Raw genomic sequence first — 25923 nt, 5'->3', positions numbered from 1 at the left:
AGATAACTAAATATTTAGATATTTAATTAATTAGAAAAATAGGATAAATGAATTAATTAATAGAAAGACATGAAAATGAATTAAATAAATTAATCTTTTCAAATTAACTATTTAATAGAAGAATAATTATTAAATAAATATATAATATTTATTTAATTGCTCACAACCAATTTTTATGTGTATACATTTTGCCCCTCTTTGAAATGATGTCGAGACAACATTGTTTCAAATATTAAATCAAGTCTCGATAATGCCTGATAGAGATTGAAAATCCTAATTGTGTGCCCCCTCAAGAGATTGATAGTGAAATTGTTGAAAATTCTGGTTTGAGCGATTAATCTCATGATAATTGATAAAAATTTAGTCAATTAAATTCATTTGAAAAAAAATAAATTAAATTGCCCCATTGAAATTAATTACTCTTCAAAATAGTAAATATAAAATTAACCAAAGCTAATTTTAATTTTATTGTTATCCTTGTCAACTTGTGAAGAAGATATTCTTGCTGAGGTGGTGAAATGGTGATTACGGTGGAGTGTCATCGATTTGAGCGAGTTCGGCGTTATCAGCAACTTGTCGAGTATGGGTATCCGGTATGTATCTTATCCTAAACCTTGTTTGCAAGTTTTAATTCAAGTTATCATGTTTTTAGGCACTTTTTTGAATTTTTTGAATTTTTTGAATTTTTTTAGCGTTAGGTTAGTGCTTTTGCAGTTTGTTTTAGTGCATATGCAGCTAGGTTTAGCGCAAATGCCTAGATTAGCGCATATGCTTTGTATGTTAGCGCTTATGTTCAAGATGTTAGTGCATATGCATAAGGTAGCGTAAATGTGTTGTTTGTTAGCACTTATGCCCAGAAAGGTAGCACTTTTTCATGGATTAGCATTTATGCCTATAGTTTTAGCGCTTGTGTTAAAAAGAATAGCGCATATGCATTAAGTTAGCGCATTTGCATTTAGTTTTAGCGCATTTGTTGTAGTTTAGCGCAAATGCTCAATAGGATAGCGCTTTTGCTTAAATTTGATATTTTTGATAAGTGCAAAAGCTAAAAATCACTTTGATAAGTAGATTTAACATGTATAATACGTAGTGATGATGAAAATTGAGACTTGATTGAGTGATTACATGTCTGATAGATGAACAGATAGGTTGATTGATTGATTTGATTACTTTGTTTGATAGATTTGATTGATAGATTGGATCGATATATTTGATTGCTTTAATTAACTTAATTGATAGATTTGATTGATAAAGTAGCTCTAAGAAACTGATTTAGTTTCTGATATAAGAGCTTAGCAGAGTTTTTGAGTAAACTCAGTGTTTGATAAAAAACCATGATTGATAGGTTTTAAAATGTTTTGATAGCGTAAGTTGCTTCAATTTGATTTGATAGATAGATAGATGATGATTCAGTTTTGGTTTGATAGATAGATTTGATGATTCAATTTCATTTGATAGATAGAGTTGATGATTCAATTTGATTTGATAGATAAATAAATTTGATGATTCAATTTTATTTGATAGATAGATAGATTTGATGATTTAATTTGATTTCTCTTGACAAAATAGGAGAAACTTGATGTTCTCCAGTGTCGAGAAAAATTATCGGCGGTGCGTCATTTAGTTCCAGAGCTTACCCAGGCTGAGATTAGACACATAGATGCCTGTGGTTTATGTCATTTGTTATATATGCCTGAGATTACACATAACAGAGGTTTGTTGATAGCATTGGCCGAGAGATGGCACAGCGAGCATAACACTTTCCACTTGCCGACGAGTGAGATTAGTGTAACTCTGGAGGATGTCTACAGGATTCTACATATCCCAGTGACTGGCGAGCTAGTGCAGTATGATTATCAAGATCAGGTTGGTATAGAGGCTTGCAGAGTTGTGTTTGCTGATGAGAGCATTGGTAGAGGAGAGATCTGATGGGTAGATATGGTGATGTATTATGAGGCTCTTCCTGTTATTCTTGCTAGTTTGATTGGAGGATTTATATGTCCTGATAGGAGATCATGAGGTTTTTTTGTTGGATGGGGTGAGATTCTCCTTAGTATGATTCAGAATCGTACTCAATATGTGTGGGGTGTTTGTATGCTGGCACACTTATATCATGATCTTCATCAGGTAGTGTATGATGAGAGTGCGAGTTTATCTACTGGATGCACTTTATTGCAGATCTAGTGCTGGGAGCATATTGTTGTTACTCGGCCTATCCATCACAGAGTTCGTGGAGAGAGGCAGCCATATGTATATTTCTATGCAGGTATCCTTACTCAGCATAAGCTGGGTAAGATGGAGTATTGGTGTTGGGTGCTTAATTCATTGGATAGCATCACTTGGAGACCATATCTTGATTGTGAGCCATGGATGGATGATGCACAGACATTACCATGTATTATGCAGAGTAGATATCTCATTGGGCAGACACCTTTTATTGTTGAGCGACAGTCGATTGGTCGGATTTTGAGTCAGTTTGGTATCATCCAGCCTATGCCTACTGTTGTGATGATATATGCTCGGCGGTACAGAGATAGGTGAGATTGGGGACCATTGTTGTCATTTGAGATTGTTCATGCAGAGTTTGTTGCTACTTCGAGAGTGGCTTATGATATGATATTACATATTATTGATCCCGGGGTTACTGCAGATTATGCTCAGTACATATTAGCGCATCCTTTTCCTCGTATTACTAATCTAGCAGATCCTCCTCCCAGCTCAGGAGATGAGGATGATGATTTAGATGATCCAATTTCTAGGAGACAGAGATGGAGACGAGAGCTTAGAGCTTCTCATGAGGCTGGGGGAGGTGGAGATGATGGTGGGGATGGAGGTGGTGATGGTAGGAGACCTAGACGGAGGGGAGGTCGATTGAGAGTCCGTGGAGGACCATTTGGACTGGCTGGCAGGAGTGAGAGACCACATCCTATGGGTGGGAGAGATGTTGGATGGATTGGGAGAGAGCATGGCAGGACTGGTATGAGATCACCGAGAGGGTTACCATTGACAGGAGGCAAGGTGACTGGATTGGATGGGGGTTGCGGGAGAGGCATTGATTTTGGACAGATTCAGCCAGATCCTCGAGTTATTGCAGCGCATGGTGTAGATAATGAGGATCCTGAGGATCATGTTCCCCTGATTAGACGATGGGTTCGGAGAGTTACTCGGACCAAGATTCCAGCAGTTGGACAGGTTGGTGGTGAGGGGATTGGGGTTCATGCACCACAACAAGATGTACCAGAGCAGGTTGCACCAGTGCATGATATGCCAGATGTGGTTATACCAGAGCATGATGTGTCAAAGCATGATACCATTAATAGTCTGAGAGCACAGATTGATCAGCTTCGAGCACAGGTGCAGACTCTTATGACTGAGCGAGATAGAGCTATTAGGAGACAACAGGATACTCAAGGTCTTCTAGATCATATTCAGGAGGTTGGATCAAGTACTCTCTCGACTGATACTATTAGAGCATTAGTTCGGGCTGGGAAGGAGACTTCCCACTGGCGATGGTGATATGAGGAGGCAGTTGCAGAGAGCTAGAGAGCAAGTAGTTATCATACCACCGTGTTGATGGATACTAGCAGTGGTGGGGTCATGGGACCTCCTCAGATGAGTGGTGATCATGGGAGACAGGCATCTAAAGGATCTTCTCGCCCACAGCCATAAAGACGGACAGAGTCAAGTGGTAGTGGTACAGGACAACCTTGACTTGATTTGCATTGGATGAGGCATTTGTATTGTTTATCTGATATCATTGTATACTTGGACTTTTATTGTTTTATGATGATCTATATGCAGACATGGACTCTATATGATAATGATCTTTATTATTATGTTTATATGTTACTCTATTTGATGATGATGCTTTATGCGTTAATGATCTATATGCTTTGATTATATGGATGCAGTGATTATATGTATGATGTTATGAATATTATTCTATTTGATGATGATACTTCATATGATGATGCAATGATAAATGCTTTTGTTGATTTTCGATGATCTTGGATGCAAAATGGAAATGATCTCTAACTTAAATGATATGAATGCAATGATCTATATGGAATGTTTTTTATTTTGTATGTAATGTTTATGATGATTATGAATCTAAGTGTAAAGATGCAACTAAATGATCATCAATGGAATGATAATGTAAATAATAATGATGATACACTACATGATAAATGAAATGCACTTATTTAAATGCAAATTAGTGCAATTTTTGAAATGCAACTAAATGAAATGAATGATGATTAAAATGATTTTAAGAAATGAATGCACCTATAATGATTAAATGAAAATTATTTTTGTTTGTCCAAGTATACTCAATCTTTATTTATGACCGTTGATCTGTTAATGAAATGATATGCTTATAATGCAACTGACCATGAATGCTTATAATGCAGATAAATAATGAGCTAATGAAATGATCTTAACTAAAAAATTGTACTGCCATTCTTCATATGCGATCTTGTAACATCGCTCGATTTCATCATTGAGCTTTAAAATGTTGTAAGAAAATACAGGCAACTTGACATAATGATTCAAGATGACCTGAGTATTTCTTACATGGATTTTGATATAGCAAGTTAATACAAGCAACGTGATATAATGGATCAAGTTGACCTGAGTATTGCTTGCAGAACAGATAAGGATTATCTCCTTTCATGCATGACTTGGAACGTCCTCCTTGATCTTTTGTTGATCATATCCTGAGACAAGTTCATACCGTAGTAAGAGATAAACCACAAAAAGAAATCAAAGAAAATAATCATGCCCCATCATAGCTTCTCTAGTCATGGACATCCTTGAGTCACATAGAGTACATGATTAGCAATAAAATCAAGATATAAACATCGAATCTTGTATGTCATTCACATGTTCTAATGATCATTAACTGATATAATCATCTTAATGAATGATCTTTGATAATCCTTTATAGCTTGCTGGTTGATTCTTCATTTTCTAAGTTTGATGATTCAGTTGTTATGAAATGCCTTGATTTTCGTTGCTTTGTTGCTCATTATCTGTTTCAAAATCCTAGGTGTTTTTAGATTTTCTGAGTTTTTTGAATGTTTTGGGATTTTTAAAGATTCAAAAGATCACCTCATCAAAAAGGAATTAGGATTTTGGCCCCAGTGGAAACAAAAATTTATTATGGATGTATGAATTGACCAAGATCCAAACCATGGCGAAATACACATGCAGATCGATCGATGCTGATAAAATCTAAGATAGTGACTGCGACAAGTATGGCAAAGATTAGTTAACTGTTGGTAAGCTGCATATTTCTTGCTAAATGGTTCAGAGCAATGGATGTGAAAGATGGAATGGATAAGCTAATGATAGATAGCAACGATAGATGCGATAGGATGGAGTGGATAGGTGCATAAGGTGATCTCATAGATGGAGGAACTTGCATTTTAGATAGCGCTTGTTTACCAGGTTTTCACCATCTAAATTTATTGCATTTTTTTGGATTTTATATGTTTTTTATTGTTTTTTTTCAGGACTTTATATGCTTTTTATTGATTTTTTCAGGACTTTATATCTCAAGCATAGAATTTCTTGAGATGGATAGAATTGATAGGTTCATCAAACCAATCACCTTCAGGGGTAGATAACTTGTATGCTCTTGATCCATATGTTGCTACTATGACGAAAGGTCCTAGCCAATTTGGTTCAAATTTTCCCTTTATTTCTTGGTCTTGTTGATTTCTTGGATTCTCCCTTAGAACTATATCTCCAATCTGGAAAATACATGGCTTGACTCTATGGTTATAGCTTCTTGCCATTCTTTGTTGGTATACTTTCAAATGTTTTGTTGCATTTTGGCGACGTTCCTGAATCAATTCTAGTTCTTGGAGTCGAGAGACTCGTTGTTCTTCTTCTGGTATAAGACAGTGCAAGGATACACGTAGAGAAGGTATCTCTACTTCTATAGGTAATATAGCTTCTAATCCATAGACCAAACAATATGGAGTTGCCCCTGTTGGAGTGTGGACGCTAGTTCGGTATGCCCAAAGAGCAAGATTTAGCTGAATGTGCTAGTCTTTTCCAGCTTCATTTATTGTTTTCTTCAAGATTTTCAAGATAGTTTTGTTTGATGCCTCAGCTTGTCCATTTCCCTATGGATAATATGGAGTAGAGAACCTATGTTGGATATGAAACTGTTCACATAGTTCTTTCACATCTTGATTTTTGAATGGTCTTCCATTATCAGTGATAATGGTCATAGGAACGCCATAGCGAAAGATTATATAATTCAAGATGAATGATGATATTTATTTTCTTGTCACTATTGTTAAAGGCATTGCTTTAATCCACTTAGTAAAATATTCAGTACCTATCAAAATGAATTTATGTCCATTAGAAAATGAGGGATTGATCTTTCCTACCAAATCAAGGCCCCACTATGAAAATGGCCATGATCTCGTCATAGGATATAACTCTTGTGCTGATGCATGGATTAGATTTCCATGGATCTGACATTGTTTACATTTTCTAGCATAAGTGAATGAATCTCTTTCCATAGTAGGCCAAAAGTAACCCATATGAATAAGTTTCTTAGCCAATGTTAAACCACTTGAGTATGTACCGCAAATACCCGCATGAATGTCATTAAAAACTCTCTCAGATTCATCTTTTTCAAGACATCTCAATAATGTACCATCTAGACCATGCCTATATAGGATATCAGCAATAATGTTATAGCGAGAGGACTGATGGATAAAGTTTCTTCATTGATTATGAGATAATTCCAGAGGAAGGATATGATCTTTCAAATATTGGTAGGTTTGACCGTATAAGGATTCACTGGTTCCTGATATATGGCAAATTCGATAGGTATGTTGGGATTGGATGGTAGGGGTTAAGATATCTTCCACGATAAATTTTTAACGTTGTTGATTCTCTTTATTTTGCAAGAGAGATGCTATTGTAGCCATCGCATCTACTGCTTTATTCTCATTTCTAGGAATCTGGGTGAATGTGATTTCTTTAAAGTGTCCTTTAAATTCCTCTATCAGTTGTTTGTATGGCACAAGCTTATCATCCTTTGTTTGATATTCATCATTTATTTGATTTATGACAAGTTGTGAATCACCATAGACATGTAGTTCTTTGACATTCCATTCAATGGCCATTTTAAGCCCTATAGCTAATGCTTCATAATCTGCAGTATTATTGGTGCATGGAAATCGCAATCCATACGATTTCGGAATTGTGTGTCCTTGAGATGTGATGAAAAAGATTCCCGCGCCTTAAACATATTTGGTATAAGAACCATCGAAGTACAATTCCCAAAATTTTGTACTTACTGTCAAGATATCTGCATCAGGAAATTCGATGTGCAAAGGCATGTTAATTTGTAAAGGTGCATCAACCAATTGATCAGCGATAACTGGTCCCTTGATAGATTTCCGGTCAACATATTCTATGTCAAATTCACTCAGTATCATAACCCATTTGGCTAGTCTCCCTATCAATGTTGACTTGCTCAATAGATATTTGAGAGGATCTATCTTTTCTATTAGTTTTACAGAATGAATCAACATATAATGTCGCAGCTTTTGGGTTGCAAATACAACTACTAGACATATCTTTTCAATTGAGGAATAATTTAACTCATAGCCAACAAGTGTTCTGCTAATATAATAAACTGCTCTTTCTTTTCCTTCATCATCATGTTGAGCTAGGAGAGGGCCTAATGATACACTTGTTGCTGAGACATAGAGTAACAATGGTTTCCCCTTGGTTGGTGATATCAGTATTGGAGGACTCATAAGATATTCTTTTATTTGCAAGAAAGCTTCTTCACATTTTGTATCCCATTTAAATGGAACATTTTTATGTAAAATATGGGTAAATGGAAGACATCTATCGGCCAATTGAGAAACAAATCTCCTGATTGATTGCAACCTTCCTTGTAAAGATCACAATTGACCTATGTTCTTAGGTGACTCCATCTCCATGATAGATTTAACTTTTCCAGGATCTACTTCAATGCCATGAGCTGATATAATGTACCCAAGGAGCTTTCCAAAGGTTACTCCAAATGCACATTTCTTTGGATTTAATCTCAATTGATATCTTTCCAGCCTGTCAAAAATCTTGCTTAAAATGTTCAAATGTTCTTTTCTTGTGTGAGATTTTGCAAGTATGTCATCGACATAGTCTTCCATGAATGTATGCATCATATCATGGAAAATTGTCGTCATAGCCCTTTGATAAGTTGCTCCTGCATTCTTAAGACCAACTGGCATAACATTCTAGCAGTACGTTCCCCATGCACAGTTGAAAGTTGTCTTCTCTTGATCTTCAGGTGTGATTCTTATTTGATTATATCCTTAGAAGCCATCCATTAATGAAAACATCTCATGGCCTGCTGATAAGTCCACTGTGATATCAATGTTTGGTAGCGGGAAATCATCTTTTGGAAATGCTTTATTCAGATCTTGAAATTCTGTGTAGACTCTTATGCTCTTATCTTGTTTTGATACTAGTACGATACTTGAGACCCATTCTGGATAAGCAACTGGTCTTATGAAACCCACTTCTAATAGTTTCTTGAGCTTGGTTTTGATAAGGAGAGCAATATGTGGATGCATCTTTCTTAGCTTCTGCTTAACAGGTTTTGCTTTTAAATCCACATCAAGATGATGCACGATAAGATCTGGGTTAAGTCCTGACATATCTACATAAGACCAAGCAAAATTTATTTGTCTTTGCTTAAAGAATTCCATGTACTCTTTCCTCTCTCTTTCTGATAATGAGGAAGCAAAATGAAGTATTTTAGGATCTTTTGATGTATCAATGTTTACTGCTTCTGTTGGTTCTATCAAGATAGCAAATCTCTCTTGAAAATATGTAGGAAAAACATCAAACTTTCTATCTTCTAGCACCTCAAGGAGGTTTTCACCATGAGATACACCCTTTGTTTTCTCTTTTGATTGATCTAATGTTTCCATGAAATGGATTTCAACAATAGGTCTCTTTCCTTGTTTTATTTCATTTTTGTGACTGGAAAGTTTGGCATTCTCCTGATTACAAGAAACATCACTTGATTCTGCAATGGAAGATATCTTAGGATCAATGGGTTCAACAATGTTAAGGTATACGACTAAGTCATGATCATTGGAAAAGACATTCAGTTCGAGGTTGTCTAAATTATCCCAATCGATTAGTTCAAAATGTAGAAGGGGTAAATCATAATCATTGTCATCATTAGGTGTTTCAGTGTTCATGACATAATGATCATAGCTTGGTGTAGAATAAATATTGTCATAGATTAAATGTTTGTGAGAATTGTCTTTCTCAAGCATTTCCGAATTAGTCTTAACAAAATTTATATTAGCATTTTGTAGTTCACACTCAAGTGGTTCTTCAACTGACGTTTGTCCCTTAAATGAATGGATTATATCCACATGCACATCTTTGATGCTACAAATTCCTTCTTGGTTAACCTTATTTGCATTTAGAAGTTGACATATTTGTGCACATGATGAAGTAGATTATTTTAATAGATTTTGTCTCCTTTCAAACTCAACTTCTTCTGGACTAATAGTTAGTCCAACTTGACTATCTCTTAGTTCTTCCATGGTTCTTCCATATCTGATCCATGTTTGCGCTTCCTAGGGCATTGCTTCTCTGTCTTTGTCATTCTCTTTTCTTTTTGCATACACCTCTTTTCTCTGAATTCTGAGTTTCTCTTGTCTTCTTTCTAACTTCATCTTTTGTTCTGCAATAGACAAGTCTTCTTTCATGATAGCTACTTGATCTTCATTGTGTTCCTTACTTGATGTAGTGGATAAGGTATTTGGACTCCATTCATATTCATTGGAATCTGTCTCTGAATCCTGATCTAAGATTACTCCACTATACCATACTGGAATGTCATGTGGTGCAAAAAGTTCCTTGATTTCTGCCATCTCTATTTTTACTGCTCCTGGAATATCTTGTTTGGATTTTGCCTTTGTTTGTATTTTCAGAACTTGTTGACAAGATTTTTCTTCACCTTTGATGATAGTCTCTTCTTCTTTCTTTTCATGTTCTTCTTGCTTCTTTTTCTTATTGGTTACCATTTTAGCCGCTTGATGCAGTTTTTCTTGCCAATTTTCTTCTTTAGAAACTGATTTATTTCTCCATTTTTGTTGTTGATGATTATGTTGCTTTTGATTAGACTTCAGATATCCTAGCCCGAATCTATCTTCTGTGGATTGTGAGTATGGAAAAATGGGTTCTGAAATACCTTGATGTTGCTTACCAATTGGTTCTTTTCTTTCATATCCCATTGTTTGCATAATTTCATATCCTTTACCATATTGTTTTATGCGAATATTGATTTCTGCTACTATTGCTATAGTTTTATCTTCATCCTTGTACAACCAACCAAGAGTGTCTTTGTCTTCATTTTCTTCTTCAAGAGTTCCAGCACTAACAAAGGTTCCTTTAAACATATGTTTTGATTTTCCTAATGCCTTTCATTGAATATCTGTAGGTTTCCCATATGACTTAGGGGAAAGTGGAAAATTTTGCAAAGAATACTTTCCCATTCCTTCATCATTTAACTTGAGCTTTTCTTCAAAAGTTTCCCATAACTTTGCTTGAATTTCTTTGGTAGGATATACTGATTCTCTGTTATGTGGAACTCTCATATCTTGTGTTAGCTTCAAATTATTGCAATATTGACTGGAATCTGCAATTATAGTGATCTCTTTTCCTTCATGAGGAAATTTTACACATTGATGATATGTAGAAGGAACTGCTTGCATCTTGTGAATCCATGGCCTTCCTAGAAGAATGTTGTAAGAGAGGTTCAAATCTAAAACCTGACACAATGTATCTTTTTCCACAGGTCCCATCCTTATTGGTAGCACAATAATTCCTTTAGAAGAACGCTCTGCTTCATCATAAGCTTTGATAGTTATTTTCTTTTTCGGATCTACTGCATTCTCTGAATATCCCAAAGCTTTTATCAAACTTAACGCACAAATGCTTAATCCAACTCCTCCATCTATGAGCACACATTTGACATGAGTTTTATTTATGGAGACTTCAACATGTAAGGGAGCATTGTGAGGATGTTGTAATGATGTGTCATCATTTTCTGAAAATGACAAGCAATGAGGAGCTATAAGGTGTCCTACCATGTTTTGGAACTGATCTACATCCAAATCTTTTGAAACTATAGTTTCCACTAAAGCTTTTTCCAAAATTTCCTTATGCATAGGTGAAATCTTGAGAAGTTCCAGAATTGATATTTGAGCAGGTATTCGCTGTAATTGCTCTACTAAATTGTATTGTTGTGGATTGGGCATTGGATCTTTTGCTACACCTGGAAAGGTAACCTTTGCTTTGCTTCTCGTGATAACATTGATTGGCTCTGAAGATGAATTTTCATTAACAATGATTACATTTATCACATCATCGTATGTATAAGTGTAATTCACTTTGGTTTTTCCTTTGTCATCTTTTAATTGGGACGATTCACCTTTGTCATAATTTGGGAGTGGAGTTTTGAAAGCCAAGTGTGATTCGTTCGTTTTATGGCTATCCATTGTAATGGTTCCATTAACGATTAGATCTTGGATAAGGTGTTTAAATCTCTGACAATCATTTGTTAGGTGTCCTTTATTCTGATGATAGTTGCAAAAATGATTGTCATTCCACCAATTGGGCTTGACTAGTGGTTCATAATTTCTTGTTTCTGGCAAAACAATCAATTTATTAGCAAGTAAAGTTTTTAGAGCTGATTCTAAAGATTCTCCAATGTTTGTGAATTTTATTCAAGGATTGGAGAAAAAGGACTTAGCTTTGTTGTTTTCTGGATTGTTATTGCTTGGGTTTTGACTTGATAGATTGAAAATTGGTTTTTGTTGTTTTGTATTACTATTATCGTCATTCCCTTCATTGCTGACATTCCTATTCTTTGACGAGAACTTAGGTTTGTCATTGTTGTTGTTGTTGTTGTTGTTGTTGTTGTTGTTGTATGAATTATTGTAAATTTTTAGTTCTCCTTTCTTTACCATTGCATTCTCTATTTTTAGACCATTATCGGTCATTTTGGCAAAAGAGGGAGGACATTGCATCCTTAGTCAATAACTCATTTCATTGATAAGATTATCAATGAATATGTCCATTTTTTCTTGATCAAGTACATCTCGGGGATACCTATCAAACATGCGTTTCCATCATTGTAAGAAAATCATAAAGGATTCACCATTCTTTTGTTTAACATTGCAAAGATCTAGCATTGTTATTTCATTCCTTATATTGTAGGAATATTGTGAAATAAACCTATTCACAAGTTCTTCAAAAGATTTGATTCCGGATGGTAATCTTGAAAACCACTCCATTGATTGTCCATTTAAACTCCTAGGAAAAAGATGCATAAGGTAAGTTTCATCGTGAGCAAATTCCATGCTCATTGTACAAAACTCCCTAATGTGATCTTGAGGATTAGATTTTCCATCCTATTTGTCATATTTAGGAATCTCGCAATGTTGCAGAAATGGTATCATATTCAGATTTTTATCAAAAGGATATGGGCATATATCTTCTAATGAATATTTCTTGGAGCTTGTCCCATTTTGCATGTCTTGTATTTGTTGTTGAAGAGTTTGTATTTGTTGAGTAAGGTTGGATAAGGGATTATCTATATAATATCTTCTTGTTTCTTTGTGAGTCTTTTTGTCACTACGCTCTTTTCTTTTATCATCCCTTTCTTTCCTTGTTTCTTAGTTATTTTCTTTGTTCACATCTTCCTTATTTTGCTCGTCTGTGTTTTGGGTGTTACTTGTCTCTGCATCTTGTTTCAAGATTTCCATGTCAAAGTCTTGTGGTAGTTTAGCTCCAAATTTTGCCAACATCAAGAGATATTTTTCTTTTTGTTTTGCCAACAATTTTTCCATTAGCCTATCAAATTTGAAATCTTGCTCAAGGTCTCTAATGGTGCTATTGACTGCTTCTTCGTCAACAACAGTAAATCCAAAAGTGTGGAATACAGAAGTATCTTCTTCCTCCATTTGTTGTTGTTTTCTAAGTTGTTCGTGTTGGGCTCTAGTCCAAACTGGCATGTGTTTATTTCAAAGTTGTTGAAAGTTTCAAAGGACAAAGTCAATAAGTGATTATTGGTTTAGGAAGATATGCTTTGTTGATCTTACCACTATTGTTTGTTCGTTGGTATAAAGTGTCTCTTTGTTGAAAGGCACATCTTGGTAAAGTTTCACCATTAAATTATGTACCACAACCACGTAAGGAGTGATGAAAATGGTGTAGGAATGTCCTATGTTTCAATAAGATCTTGCGATTGATATATAAGAATCTTATCATTTTCTGAGTAGCTTTATAACTGGATTTTCTTTTCTTAAGGTGATACTTAAAAGACATATAAGCATTTGACAATTCACAAGTTTGTTTGATTCCAATGTTGGTGCGATTTTGGTTTTGATATAATCTAGGTTCAAAATAGGAAAGATATATCCAAGATTAGGAACCTAGTATAGATTTGATCAAGCTTCGTGATAGACGATTTGATTATCCTGATGAGAAACTTGACAAAGATGTTGATTTTTGTTGGGAAAAATGGTGTCTCAACCTTGCATTTATGTGAGGTTACTATTTATAGTAAGTTTTCATTTGAGCACGAAATGGTGCGAAACTCTCCCTAAAGCTTCTGGTTGGCTAGATAAGCATTCCGGTAAAGTTGCGTCGCAAGGTCACAGCTAGTTTTGAAGATATTAAAGTTTTCGTCTTGGAGGGGTGTGATAAAATGTTTAAACTTAATTTTGGGGGCTTTAGAGGCTCCGAAACGCCCTAAAAAGTGGTTGTAATCGGACGAGGTGATAGAGCACTTTGCGAGCTTTCCGGCGCTTCAAACGGTTCGTCAATCGGACACCCGGTTCTCAAGTTATGGCCTCCGGAAGTTTGTACTCCTGAAATAGGAAAAATAATTTGTATCGGATACATAAATGAGCTGTAAAAGAGAACGACATGTGTTGATGTGTGCTTTAACATGTCATAGGGCATCTAGAAGGGAGATAAGGTCAGCTACACCTGATTGGGTGGTTTTAGCCCATGGTTTTGTAATACCATTTGACGGTTTCCTATATTGTATCTCCTATTTATGAGGTGTGTGAGATAGAGGTTCGTGGAAGAGTCTTATGGCTTTTGAGTTGCCTCTGAATCTCTGATTAGTGGTACTCATGCGCAGAGCTTGCTCTACAAGTATGTTGTAATCTGTTTTTGATTGCTGAATAAAATATTGAGCTACTTTTGGAGTGTGGGGTTTTTCTCCCGAAAGGGTTTTCCCCACGTAAATCATTGTGTTGTGGTATGAATGCTATTATATCTATTTCTATTTTTCTGTAACTGTTGTAACGATCTGAAAAAGTTTTGCATTACCCTCCTCTCAAGGTTAGTGTAGGAAGTTGTTTCCACTACTTAACTTCCTTACAATTGGTATCAGAGCCTGATCACCTTTGGTTTCAATTATGGGCAGTGGGTTTTTTGAACTAATCCAGATTTGAGTGGGAGCTTGTGCAGAAGACACTTTTTGATCTTGTTGCAGGAATATTCAGATGGCGAGTTCGTCAGGGAGAATAGAGGTGGAGAAATTTAATGGAAGTAATTTTGAGATGTGGAAGCTGAAGATGGAAGATTTGCTAATAGATCGAGATCTTTGGGATGCTGTTGATGCGAATGTCCAAAGGCCCTCAGATCCTACTGCGACAGCTCAGTATGATGTCATGGACCAAAAAGCCAAGGGTCTAATCAGACTGTGCCTGTCTGATTCTGTTCTAATCAATGTCCATGAAGAGAACTCTGCAAAGAAGCTATGGACTAAGCTTGGTGAGATGTGTCGAGTGAAATGTTTATTAAATCAAATTTTCTTAAGAAAGAAATTGTATTCTTTGAAGATGGAAGAGGGTGGACAAATTGCAGACCACCTGGAAGCATTTAATATGTTGGTGGCTCAATTAGTATCCATCGGTGTTAAGATGGATGAGGAGGAGAAATGTCAGATCTTGCTTTGTTCTTTGCCTGATTCGTGGGATTCTCTTGTCATGGCTATCGGTAGTACTTCTATTGTTTTGAAATCTGAAGACGTGGTGGGTGCCCTACTCGGTGAAGAGATGCGAAGGAAGGTATCCATCAGTTCAAAGGAAGCCCTAACCGTCCGTGGAAGACCTAAGGAGAAAGGCAAGAAGAATGAGAAGCGTGACAAGTCCAAATCCAAAGGGAGATCGAAATCTCCTGGAAAGTCCAAAGTCATTTGCTGGAACTGCGGTAAACCAGGTCACATCCGTAAGGACTGCAAAGAAGAAAAGAAGAAGAAGAAAAAGAAAAAGTTCGATTCTGATTCTGAGTCCGACAAGGAAGATGGCGATGCATTTGTTGCGGCTTTGGCGACTCATGCAGGTAATGATGCCTGGCTAATTGACTCAGGTGCATCTTTTCATATGACTTCCAATAGAGATTGGTTTTCTGAATATGAAGGATTTAATGGAGGTAAGGTGTACTTGGGTGATGATTCACATCTAGACATTGTTGGTCGAGGTAAAGTTAGAATCAGGTTTTCTGATGGTAGAATAAAAAGGATTAATGGTGTGCTGCATATCCCTAGATTAAAATGAAACCTGTTATCTGTGAGCAAACTAATAGATACGGGTGTGCAGGTAGTCTTTTCTGAAGCAGGATGTAAGATGATTAAGGGTGCTATGGTAGTTGCTAGAGGTGTCAGGTTTGACACTTTGTATAAGCTTGAAGCATACACTGTTGAGTGTAATAGCACTTCTGTAAAAAGTAAATCTGCGGATACTTCACTGGAAGATTTGAAGGTTTCACCTTCAGCAGATGGAAATAGTTTTTGGGTACCTAAGGGTGCTCTTTCGTCTGAAGCAAAGTTACCTGCAGAGAAGACTATGTTATGGCACCAGAGACTTGGCCACATTGGAGAAAAGGGTCTAAGGACCTTGAAAAATAAAAACCTTGTTGAAGGTTTGAATGATTGTAATCTTGACTTTGATTTCTGTGAGCATTGCATTTATGGAAAACAAAACCGCGTTCAGTTTTACTCTAGTTCTCATAAAACTTGTGGTGTTTTGGATCTTATCCATTCTGATGTGTTTGGTCCAGTAGATGTCTCTTCGATTGGAAAATCCACATATTATGTTTCATTTATTGATGATTTTAGTAGAAGGACATGGGTTTATTTTCTAAAGAGCAAATATGAAGTTTTTAGTCGTTTTAAAGAATTTAAAGCAATGGTTGAGTTGCAGACTGGAAAGAAAATAAAATGTTTGAGAACTGATAATGGCGGTGAGTTTTGCTCTAATGATTTTGATAGATTCTGTAAAGACTGTGGAATTAACAGGCAGAAGACAACTCCATATTCTCCACAGCAGAATGGAGTTGCAGAAAGAATGAACAGGACACTGATGGAGAAGGCTAGGAGTATGTTGAGTGGTGCTGGTCTCGAACAAAAGTTTTGGGCTGAAGCTGTTGCCATTGCTTGCTACCTGATTAACAGGTCTCCTACATCAGCTCTTGTTGATAAAACGCCTATGGAAGCATGGTCAGGTCACAAGCCTTCATTGAGACATCTTAGAGTTTTTGGTTGTGAGGCATATGCACATGTGCCAAAGGAGAAGCGAACAAAGTTGGAGAACAAGGCTGTGAAATGTATCTTCATCGGATATAGTTATGGTGTGAAAGGATACAAGCTTTGGGACCCTGTTGCACAAAAGGTAATTCACAGTAGAAGTGTTATTTTTAGAGAAATTAAGTCTCCTTCTGTTACATTGCAGCCAGAACAGACTAAAAAAGAAGATGTGATTCAACTTCCTTCTACACCTGAAAGAGTTGAATCGAGACCCCTAGATAGGCAAGAAGTTGAGGAGAGCTCGTCTAGCTCTGAATCTTCAGAAGAGGAGGAAGAACCTCCAACTCAGCTTGTTCGAAGGTCTACAAGACATAGACAACCACCTGAAAGGTATTCACCTAATGATTGGAGATGTATTTTTGCTCTGAATACTAGTGTGGATGAACCGAAATCTGTAGAAGAGGCATTAGGTATGAATGATGCAGAATCCTGGAAGATTGCTATGGAGGAAGAAATGGCAGCTTTGAAAAAGAATGATACATGGGATCTTGTACCATTGCCTAAAGGATGAAAACCTGTTGGTTGTAAATGGGTGTTCAAGAAAAAGATTGGTTCAGATGGAAGCATTGAGAACTATAAAGCAAGGTTGGTTGCAAAAGGCTACTCTCAGGTTGAGGGTGTTGATTACGGTGAGATATTTTCTCCTGTTGCAAAAATGACGTCCATTAGATTTTTGCTTTCTATTGCTACTGCTTATGATTTAGAGGTTGAGCAAATGGATGTGAAAACTGCTTTCCTTCATGGTGATTTGGAGGAAGATATTTATATGACACAGCCGGAGCACTATGTGGTGAAAGGCAAAAGTAATTTGGTCTGTAAATTGAAGAAATCTTTGTATGGCCTCAAACAAAGTCCTAGGATGTGGTACCAGAAATTTGATACATATGTGTTGAGTTTGGGATTTGAACGTTCTAAATCAGATCACTATGTTTATTATAAATCTGATGGTGATCATTTCTTATTCATTGCATTGTATGTTGATGATATGTTATTCATTGGTAAAGGGAAAGGTATGATTTCAGAACTAAAGTCTCAGCTCGCTGCTAAATTTGAAATGAAAGATCTTGGTGCAGCAAAGCACATTCTTGGGATGGAAATTAGAAGAGATAGGGTGAACAGAAAGCTATGGCTAGGCTAGAGTAAGTATGTAAATTCAGTGTTACAGAGGTTCAGCATGCAGAATTGTAGACCATTGAGTGTTCCTTTTACAGTTGGAATGAAACTATCTGTTTTAGATTGTCCTACATCTCCATTGGAGATGGAAGACATGAGCAGAGTGCCTTACCAGAGTGCGGTTGGAAGCTTGATGTATGCTATGGTCTGTACTAGACCAGACATTGCCCAAGCAGTGGGAGTACTTTCTAGATATATGTCTAATCCTGGTAGAGTTCATTGGGATGCAGTCAAAAGAGTCTTCAGATATTTGAAGGGTACTTCAGAGTATTCTTTGTGTTATCATGGTAATTCAGTTGGAGACATGACTTCCCTTGATATCCATGGTTATGTGGATTCAGATTGGGCAGGTGATATTGATAGCAGAAGATCCACCAGTGCTTATGTGTTTACTTTATTTGGTGGTGCAATTAGTTGGATGAGTAAGCGACAGGTTGTGGTTGCTTTATCCACTACTGAAGCAGAGTATATGGCAGCTACTCATGCTTGTAAAGAGGCCATTTGGCTTAAGAGACTGTGTTCGGATATTAGAATAAAATAAGGTACAGTGACAGTTTACTGTGACAGTCAGAGTGCAATTAGCCTAGCTAAGAACCCGACATTTCATGCCTGGACCAAACATATTGATGTTCAGTATCATTTTGTTAGAGATATGGTCGAAGATGGTAGGGTGAAGCTAGTTAAGGTGGAAACTTTGATGAATGTTGCAGATGCTTTAACTAAGGTTGTGAGCAAAGAGAAGTGCAGATGGTGTTCAGAGTTTATGGGCCTTATTGCCCCTAGCAATTGATTCATTGTGTTGACATTCCCTTCCGCTCCTGCAAGGTGTTTGACAAGTGGGAGATTTGTTGGGAAAAATGGTGTCTCAACCTTGCATTTATGCGAGGTTACTATTTATAGTAAGTTTTCATTTGAGCACGAAATGGTGCGAAACTCTCCCTAAAGCTTCTGGTTGGCTAGATAAGCATTCCGGTAAAGTTGCGTCGCAAGGTCACAGCTAGTTTTGAAGATATTAAAGTTTTCATCTTGGAGGGGTGTGATAAAATGTTTAAACTTAATTTGGGGGGCTTTAGAGGCTCCGAAACGCCCTGAAAAGTGGTCGTAACTGGCGTAGCCAGTTACGAGGTGATAGAGCACTTCACGAGCTTTCCAGCGCTTCAAACGGTTCGTCAATCGGACACCCGATTCTCAAGTTATGGCCTCCGGAAGTTTCTACTCCTGAAATAGGAAAAATAATTTGTATCGGATACATAAATGAGCTGTAAAAGGGAGCGACATGTGTTGATGTGTGCTTTAACATGTCATAGGGCATCTAGAAGGGAGATAAGGTCAGCTACACCTGATTGGGTGGTTTTAGCCCATGGTTTTGTAATACCGTTTGACGGTTTCCTATATTGTATCTCCTATTTATGAGGTATGTGAGATAGAGGTTCGTGGAAGAGTCTTATGGCTTTTGAGTTGCCTCTGAATCTCTGATTAGTGGTACTCCTACGAAGAGCTTGCTCTGCAAGTATGTTGTAATCTGTTTTTGATTGCTGAATAAAATATTGAGCTACTTTTGGAGTGTGGGGTTTTTCTCCCGAAAGGGTTTTCCCCACGTAAATCATTGTGTTGTGGTATGAATGCTATTATATCTATTTCTATTTTTCTGTAACTGTTGTAACGATCTGAAAAAGTTTTGCATTACCCTCCTCTCAAGGTTAGTGTAGGAAGTTGTTTCCGCTACTTAACTTCCTTACAATTTTTGCACTTAAGATGGTTGAATCGATAGCTTGTTAAATGTTGATGTTTACAAAACCTTTTGAGTATAACCTGTTGGATTAGCAACCTAGTTGTTTGAGCTAGTTTGAAAATACGTGATGGTTTTAGAGACAAACCTACTTCAAGAATTATTTTGATATTGATGTTTTGACACTTTGATTTTGATTTGGTGTTTCAAGTGTTGGAAAGCTTTTGTATTACCCTTTTGATCAAAAATTTTCAGAAATTTGTTGGATTTTTGCTCACTCGTAGATGATAATTTTCTTCAATTTTTTACCATTCAGAATATGTTATAGACATAGAAGACACAATGTTTAATAAACAAAATGCACAAGCAAGTACAATCCCTATGGCAGGCTGAGACAATAGTTGTTGAATCTCACGTGGAGTTTCTCCCGAGGTTACGCTATTCAAAGCAGATATTTAGATGCTTGAATCCATTGGCTCCACCCTTGGCACTCACTTCTTCGGGGCAGCCAAGCACCAATTCCCATGAAATCTCCTCATAGAAAACTTAATATCTCTACTAGGAACCGTATGTATGTGAGCCGCTTCAGAGGTCCGACCTCCTGCACCAACAACTAGAAGGATTTTGGCAACTAGTACAAGTGGTTTTTAGTAAAGGCTTATGGTCATGTGGCCATACATGCGGCACTTTCAGCTCTGTAAATACAGAAGGTTCCCAGCCTATAGAGGTTACGCTCCATAGGGTTTATGGGGAAACATAGTGTCGGTATGAACTTATCATCACATGTTGTTTGGGACTTTCGTCACAAACACGATTTATTTATAGTGGATTGGAAGGACTCGGTATTAGCCCGTTTCCACTTTAAGTCGTTCCCCTCTCACTGGCCCCCTCAAGGCAGCTCGGGAAGGCAGGCCCTCTAAAAAGATTTAATTGCTTGAAAGTAAAGAAAGCGTAAAAGAGTGGGTTTGGTTTTTTGGTCACTCAATTAAGGGGAGAGCATATACCTACCACTTTCGAGACATGGAATACAAGTGTTTTTTTTAACCTTTTCAAAGCAATTGTTGGCTAAGTCCTATTTGGAGATGTTGCTCCAACAAGTATGGTGTTCATTTTAGCTCTTTTAAAAGTCTATGTGCAACTATTTTAGAGAAAATACCAAAAATGCAAGTTGCATGTTGTCAATTCATCCTCTTAATTAAACTAGATGAACAAGATATGATATATTACTTCCCAAATGAAGACTTTTAATTAGTTAGATGATAAAATGCATAAAATTTGCCTTAAATGTCATCCTGCACACGCATGTTAGTAATCTGAAAAATCTGATTTCTTGGACCTTCGGACCTACAAGAAAATTTTGTCAGTTTTATAAATAGAAGTGCTAACCTAACATATGTGCTATCTTTCTAATCAAAAGCGCTAACTTAGACTACAAAAGTGTTGCTCTATAGATACAAAAGCGTGTTTTCTTTGACATATGTGCTAACCTATGATGCAAATGCACTAACCTATGATGCGAATGCGCAGAATTTAAGACAAAAGCACTAACATATATGACATATGCGCTAACCTATGATGCAAATGCGTGGTTTTTCAGACAAAAGCGCTAACCTACATGACATATGCGCTAACCTATGATGCAAATGCGCTAACCTGTCGAACAAAAGCGCTGCCAGAATTCACACATGTGTGAATTTGCATTACAAATGCGTTAATTCTACTTTTTGTGAGATTTATAAAGGTATATGTGAGGTCTATGAGCCCCATAGTAGGCGCCAAAATGTGTGAGCTTGAATTTCATCCTCAGAATGTTACCTGCAATAAGTTAGTTTCACAAAATACAAATGGAAATGTATACAGGAAATCTAAATTCAACCAATAAAACTACATGAAATACATATTAAAATAAAACATTATTTTACCTTCATGGCTTATGTCTCATTGTGTCCTAACTCCACTATTCCTGGTTGCAGATGGTGTGCTCTCAAACAATGCATTGTTGGCTTCCAAGATGGCATATGAAGAATGGACTGATAACTTGTAGTTAACTGACACTATAATATGCAAATGCTATATGGTTATGCTAAAATGATTATAATATGATGCTATATGATAATTGCTATATTGCTATTTGCTTCAAAAACTCACAGATGCATAAGATTAGCTTGCAAAATGCATTTGCAGTCTCTTGAAGTCTAACTCTCTCTCAATTGAAGCTTTTGATTTTATAGACTTTGAGAGGATAAGATGTTGTGGCTTAGATCAATGGTTCTGATCAGATCTACAGATTTAGATGGCTATGAGCAAGAGTGAAGGTTGAGAGAAAGAGGGAAGGAGAAGACAAGTGTCACTCATCTCACCTTGATTGGGTTGCTGACCGAGGGAATCTAGGGATGGTTGGAGGAATTTTAGGCATGAGAGGACAAGTGGACTCACGTCCTTCCTAAGATGTAGGGGGTGTTGGAGAGAATATAGGAAATGGTTATGAAATATGTGTACGTACACAATTTTCATTAAGTTTGGAAGTTGGAGATAAATGATAAATTAATATTTAAGAAATATTAATTTCCTTAGCCACATGTTTGATGAGTTGGCAAAGGGAAGATGAAGTGGAGATGGAAGAATGAGTTGGATAAGGGATTAAATAATTTTGAGAATTATTTAATATTTGAGACTATAGGATAGGAGAATAACTATTAAATATTAGATATTTAATTGTTTGGAGAAGATGATTAGATATTTAATTAATTAGAAGAATAGGATAAATGAATTAACTAATAAAATATTAATTAATAGAAAGACATGAAAATGAATTAAATAAATTAATCTTTTCAAATTAACTATTTAATAGAAGAATAATTATTAAATAAATATATAATATTTATTTAATTGCTCATAGCCAATTTTTATGTGTATACAGTATGCACACCCTACAGGCCTATCTTTGTCTGCCAGTGGCCTCGCTGCGGGAATATGCTCCCATGCCCATACCTATAGCATTGTCACTCTAGCTGATAAACTGCTATAACTCAAGTATACTACCTGATGCAAATCCTTGTATAAGTGGGCCAACATAGCCAACCCCCATGCAAAGTAGTGACCCTGCGTCACCATGTCCTCCAGAACTAACCCCCATCCCATTGTCAGTCCCTTTGAACTACGGTTGGGACATAAGAAACCACCTATAAAACCTGTCAGCACTGATGGTAGGGGAGCGTAATCCAAATCTAAGAACTCCTGCCAAGGGATCTCGTGTCCGCAAACTGTGTCATCCTGCAGAATCTGGTGAAGTGCCTCTGTACCACCCTCCTTAGTATGCTCATAAGGTAATAATGCCCCTACCATAGGAATCCATAGAATCTGGTAGCAATCCTCAAACATGACTATGATCTCGTCTGTCACCAGATGAAAGGTGTTTGTATCACTGTGCCACCTCTCAGCTAATGCTGTCAATAAACCCTGGTTCATGATAAATCAAGACATCTCTAACAATGAGGACAAGCCACACCTCTCAATAATATCTCTATCAGCTTGTGTCAATCGTGGTATCAATGACCATAATCTCAGAAATCGCTCTCGCGACTGAACCACTCCAATGTGCTCCTGTCACACAACAAAACAAGTCCAATATCAGTTTCCTCATCAAAACATAGATATCAAAATCAAATTCATATCAAAACTTGAAACTTTGAAAATCTAATCAAGTTCCACATCGTATTAATCCATTTTCATATCAAATCATATCAGCTTGTAACACAACTCAAGTTTCACATTCATATCAAATTGTAATATAAATCAAGTTTCACATTCATTGCAACTTGTAAAATAACTCAAGTTTCGCATCCATATCAGCTTGTAACACAACTCAAGTTCCACAATCATTGCAGCTTGTAAAACAACTCAAGTTCAACATATATATCAACTTGAAACAATTCATATCAAATCAAGTTCATATCCACCATCCATATCAAATCAACATCAAATCAATATCAACTTGAAACATTGCAAATCAAATCAAGTTATATCGGAGCTCCTATTGGACAAACTTATCAAAACAACGACAGCAGGCACGCAGACTGACAATTTACACCTATCTTGGCAGAACAGACATCAACATACCAATTTTCTTCATCCACAAATAACACTTTACCAAAATTATTCTCTATGCGCTAAACAATCTTGTCTACGTGCTAAACTGCTTATTATGCGCTACCCTATCCTCGCAAAGCGCTACCTAATCCATCCTATGTGCTAGCCAACATCTATGCGCTACCCTATCCTATTTCTGCGCCACCTAACCTACCCCAAGCGCTAAAACTACCCTATGTGCTATTCTACTTGACTCCTACGCTATAACCCTTCCCCGCTGCGCTAGGGTATACCTACATGCTACCTAGGCCTACTTGTGTGACTCCCTAGAAACCCTATGCGCTAGGTATCTCCTACATGCTACCCATTTTTCCCTCTACACTACCCTATGATCCCGGTGTGCTAACCTAATCCTAAGCGCTACCCTAATGTACCACTGCACTACCCTAAACTTTTCAGATGCTACCTATTTTATTAAAACCTACGCGCTACGAAACCTATCGTATGCTCTACGCTTTGACCCTGGCGCGCTAAACCGACAAATCCGCGTAACAAAATTGAAAACATGATCAAAAATGACAAAATAAAAAAATCCAAAAGGGGTCAAAAAGGTTGACTTACTGGTGGTCCATATGCGACAAGCCTTCGATACCTCCGAACATGCTCGAATCGATGAGAAGCATAAGGAACCGACATGTTGACTTCTCTCCAAAAATCACTGTCTCCAAGGTTAACAAGCACAAATGAGAGAAAAGAGATCACTTTTTCCCTTTTATAGGGTAAATCAAAATTAGGGTTACATGGAGGGACACGTAAATTGCTCGCGGTGTCTCCTACAACCCTACCAAATATCAATATCGGGAGATGAATCAAATTACCGCATTCAACATAGTAAAAAATTTCAATGCAATGAAATTTATCAAATTTATCTAAATCAAATCAAATTTTCAAAAAAAATTGATTCATCTCCCAAGGGGGCATTATCAACAACGGTTATCAAATCTGGGGCACGAAATGAAAATCTCAAAATGACATAAAAATTGATCATAACTAAATCATGACGATGCATCATTTTCTTTGAATCAACATGTGCACATGTCACTTCAAAGACGGGCAAAATGTAGACGTATAAAAATGACCATATTCCTAAATGAATATTTAATGTTCATTTTATTCCCATTCCTCCATTTAGTTAAATTTAATTTAACTAAATCACCCACATTCTTCTATTCAATTAAATAAATTATTCAATTTATTTAGTTAAATTCACTAAAGCCCTTTACATCATTTAAATTAAATAAATCATTTTATTTAATTAAATCCCTTCTTCTTACTTTTAATTAAATTTACATTTAATTAATAGTTTATCCCAAAATTGAATAAATCTAATTTATTCAATTTCCCAAATTGCAACCAAATTGAAATAAAGCAATTTATTTTAAATAATTCTATTTTCCCTCACCCACTTGTATTTTCCTACATCTCCCACTTGCATCCTAAACCCTATTCCTAATTTCTTCTAGAATCCATCTAATCCTAATCAATTAACCCAAACCCATCCATTATCCATTCAACAAGCTAACTTGTTGAATACCCCCAAATTTGGAAGGACTCTTACAAATTTGTCCCCAAAGTCTTCAAACCATTAATGGTTAACTAACCCTTTGTGGCATGGTTAGAGAATTTTTGACTAACTCAACCCTCTTCTAACCCAAGGGTCTCATCAAGCATTCATTGCTTTGACCATGGTTATCCCTTTAACCTTTGCACAAGAGTTTACCCCTTGGATAAAAGTTTTATCCATTGGATAACCCTAACCTAACCTTAGCCCTTACCTCCTAAGGTAACTATAAGGTCTTCTCAAGCATTTAATGCTTCTTTAATCTCCTCTCAACCAGTCTTATGTTGACAATTGTCACCATTTCATTGGTGAAAATTGTAAACATGGATTGATAACTTTCAATCCTGACCCTTGTTTAACTCCTTCAATCTTGACCATTCATTGCCCTATTTTCACTATAAATAGAGCTCTCACTCCTCCATTTTAAGCATCCATGCAAGCTTTTAGTATCTCATTTATGCTCAAATTTATCAATACATCTAGCTTCTCTTTGTAATAGGAATTATTCTAATAAGCACTTTAGACTATTTCCTTTATCATTAGCTTAAATCATGAACTAGTATATCATGTTAGGATAGTATTGTTACTAATCTTGTCATCTTATAATCTAGTTTATTGCAGTCGTAGAATCATGCATATATAGGA

Source organism: Cryptomeria japonica, chromosome 2 (genome assembly GCF_030272615.1).
Source record: "Cryptomeria japonica chromosome 2, Sugi_1.0, whole genome shotgun sequence".
Classification (NCBI taxonomy): Eukaryota; Viridiplantae; Streptophyta; class Pinopsida; order Cupressales; family Cupressaceae; genus Cryptomeria; species Cryptomeria japonica.
Note: the sequence above shows the minus strand (reverse complement) of the source record.